The sequence below is a fragment of the Budorcas taxicolor genome, chromosome 13, assembly GCF_023091745.1.
Source record: "Budorcas taxicolor isolate Tak-1 chromosome 13, Takin1.1, whole genome shotgun sequence".
In the NCBI taxonomy this organism is placed as follows: domain Eukaryota; kingdom Metazoa; phylum Chordata; class Mammalia; order Artiodactyla; family Bovidae; genus Budorcas; species Budorcas taxicolor.
Genome location: NC_068922.1, coordinates 73,882,012 through 73,886,040, shown reverse-complemented (window position 1 = coordinate 73,886,040; position 4,029 = coordinate 73,882,012).

Here is a 4,029-nt window from a genome sequence, read left to right as displayed (position 1 = left end):
ACCAGAGATCAAATTGCCAACATCTGCTGGATCATGGAAAAAGCAAGAGAGTTCCAGGAAAACATCTGTCTGCTTTATTGACTATGCCAAAGCCTTTAACTGTGTGGATCACAATAAACTGTGGAAAATTCTGAAAGAGATGGCAATACCAGACCACCTGACCTGCCTCTTGAGGAATCTGTATGCAGGTCAGGAAGCAACAGTTAGAACTGGACATGGAACAACAGACTGGTTCCAAATAGGAAAAGGAGTACGTCAAGGCTGTATATTGTCACCCTGCTTATTTAACTTCTATGTAGAGTACATCATGAGAAACACTGGACTGGAAGGAACACAAGCTGGAATCAAGATTGCCGGGAGAAATATCAATAACCTCAGATATGCAGATGACACCGCCCTTATGGCAGAAAGTGAAGAGGAGCTAAAAAGCCTCTTGATGAAAGTGAAAGAGGAGAGTGAAAAAGTTGGCTTAAAGCTCAACATTCAGAAAACGAAGATCATGGCATCCGGTCCCATCACTTCATGGGAATTAGATGGGGAAACAATAGAAACAGTGTCAGACTACTTTTTTGGGCTCCAAAATCACTGCAGATGGCGACTGCAGCCATGAAATTAAAAGACACTTATTCCTTGGAAGAAAAGTTATGACCAACCTAGACAGTATATTCAAAAGCAGAGAGATTACTTTACCGACTAAGGTCCGTCTAGTCAAGGCTATGGTTTCTCCTGTGGTCATGTATGGATGTGAGAGTTGGACTGTGAAGAAGGCTGAGCACCGAAGAATTGATGCATTTGAACTGTGATGTTGGAGAAGACTCTTGAGAGTCCCTTGGACTGCAAGGAGATCCAACCAGTCCATTCTGAAGGAGATCAACCCTGGGATTTCTTTGGAAGGAATGATGCTAAAGCTGAAGCTCCAGTACTTTGGACACCTCATGCGAAGAATTGACTCATTGGAAAAGACTCTGATGCTGGGAGGGATTGGGGGCAGGAGGAGAAGGGGACGACAGAGGATGAGATAGCTGGATGGCATCACGGACTCGATGGACGTGAATCTGAGTTAACTCTGGGAGATGGTGATGGACAGGGAGGCCTGGCGTCCTGCGATTCATGGGGTTGCAAAGAGTCAGACATGACTGAGCAACTGAACTGAACTGAACTGAATAAAGATGGGTCATAGTGAAGAGTTCTGACAAAATGTGATCCACTGGAGCAAGAAATGGCATAGCACCCCAGTATACTTGCCATAAGAACCTCATGAACTGTATTAAAGGACAAAAGATATGACCCTGAAATTGAGTCCTTCAGTTTGGAAGCTGAACAATATGCTACTGGTGAAAAGCAGAGAAGAACTACAAATAGCTTCAGAAGAATGAACCAGCTGGACCTAATCGCAAACGATGCTCAGTTCTGGATGTGTTGGTTGATGAAAGTAAAATCTGATGCTACAAAGAACAGTACTGCATTGGAACCTGGAATGTTACATTGGTGAATGAAGGTAAATTGGATGTGGTCAAGTAGGACTGGAAACAATAAACATGAACATCTTAGGAATCCGTGAACCTAAATGGGAGGCAATGGGTAAATTTAATTCAGATGACCATTTTATCTACTACTGTGGGAAGAATCCCATTGAAGAAATGGAGTAACCCTCAAAATCAACATAATAGTCTGAAATGCAGTACTTAGTTGCAGCCTCAAAAATGACAGCATGTTCTTGGTTCGTTCCAAAGCAAGCCATTCAACATCACAGTAATTCAAGTCTATCCCCCTCCTACTGACGCTGAAGAAGCTGATGTTGATCATTTCTGTGAAGACCTAGAAGACCTCCTAGAACTAATACCAAAAACACATGTGCTACTCATCACTGAGGATTGGAATACAAAAGTAGGAAGTCAAGAGATACCTGGAGCAACAGGCAAGTTTGGCCTTGGAGAACAAAACAAAGCAAGGCAAAGTCACACTGAATTCTGCCAAGAATGCACTGATCAAAATGAATGCAGAATACCCTTTATCAAGAACACAGAGGACGACATACACATGAACCTCACCAAATGGTCATTCTTTGTAGCAGAGATGGAAAAGCTGTGTAGTCAGTAAAAACAAGACCAGGAGCTGCCTGTGGCTCAGATCATCAGGTTCTCATAGCAAAATTCAGAATTGAACTAAAGAAAGGTGGAAACTGCTAGGCCAACCAGCTACAACTTAAATCTCATGCACTGTGAATATGTAGCAGAGGGAACAAATAGATTCAAAGGATTAGAGCTTGTAAACAGTGTGCCTGAAGACCTTTGCACGGAGGTCTGTAATATTGTACAGAAGGCAGCAAACCAAACTATTCCAAAGAAAAAGGAAAGCAAGGAGGTAAAGTGGAGGATTTTAGTGGTTTCTGTCTGGAAATATGAACAAGTACAAGCATTATCTTTATTTTTTACTAATAAAATAAAAATCTCAGACATGTTGAGAATTTGCCCAAGACTGGAAAGATATGAAACAGAGCACCAACACCCTGTGTGTTCTCATTTAATCAAATACTAATACTTTTGTGGACTCCATGCCAAGATCATGGCATCCGGCCCCATCACTTCATGGCAAATAGATGGGGAAACAGTGGAAAGAGTGACTGACTTCATTTTCTGGGCTCCAAAATCACTGCAGATGGTGAACACAGCTACGAAATTAAAAGACACTTACTCTTTGGAAGAAAGTTATAACCAACCTAGACAGCATATTAAAAAGCAGAGACATTACTTTGTCAACAAAGGTCTATCTAGTTAAGGCTAAGGTTTTTCCAGTGGTCATGTATGGATGTGAGAGTAAGATTATAAAGAAAGGTAAGCACAGAAGAGTTGATTCTTTTGAACTGTGGTGTTGAAGAAGACTCTTGAGAGTTCCTTGGACTGCAAGGACATCCAACCAGTCCATCCTAAAGGAGATCAATCCTGGTTATTCCTCGGAAGGTCTGATGTTGAAGCTAAAACTCCAATACTTTGGCCACCTGATGTGAAGAGCTGACTCATTTGAAAAGCCCCTGTTATTGGGAAAGATAGAGGACAGGAGGAGAAGGGGATGACAGAGGATGAGATGGTGGTACGGCATCACCAGCTCAATGGACATGGGTTTGGGTGAACTGTGGGAGTTGGTGATGGACAGGGAGGACTGGCATGCTGTGGTTCATGGTGGCACAAAGAGGCAGACACGACTGAGTGACTGAACTGAGCTGATGCCAAACTTTACTGTTCTGTGGTGAACAGATACTGTCCATTTCCAAAGTTGCTTCCATTGTAAATCTTCCCAGAAGCAGAGCAGGATAGCCGCATCAAAGTCCCTCTGCTTGGGAGAGCAAGGACCTGCCATGTTAGGTGATGAATAAAGCAGCTAAGTGCCATTTCTATGCTTCCATTTCCTCCCCTGAAGGATTCTTAGCATGATTAATCCAAAAACGTGGCAAAATGCTAACAAAGAGCCAGGGATACTAAATGATAGTTGTACTTTTTTAACTGAAGTAAGAAGCCCCCTCCCCAGCTGTGACTTCAGGGAATCAGATTTCTGGGAGGACAGCACAATTGAGCCTCCAACCCCTTCTTCTTCAGAGAGTCAGGAGGATGACCTGCCCCCTTGTTTGCCTGAACTTAGAAGTAAGGAAGAAAAACTGTCATGTTGACGTGTGTAAATCCCAGGTTTCTGTGTAACTTGTGTTGCTATTAAGGAGTCCATGATGATTTATTGGGTTTGCTTCCTACACCAGGTAGGGTACAGTCTCTGGAAAGGGAAAGCAGAGGGACCCACTATCGGCAGAACAATGAGAAGGGCCACCATTTCCATGATTCCTGTTGGTTAAGGTTTGTAATTACAAACAACAGACTCCACTCCAGTCAGTTTAAATTTGAATATACATTTACTGAAATATAAACCATAGTCCAGTCCTTTGGCTACCTCATGCGAAGAGTTGTCTCATTGAAAAAGAGTATGATGCTGGGAGGGATTGGGGGCAGGAGGTAAAGGGGACGACAGAGGATGAGATGGCTG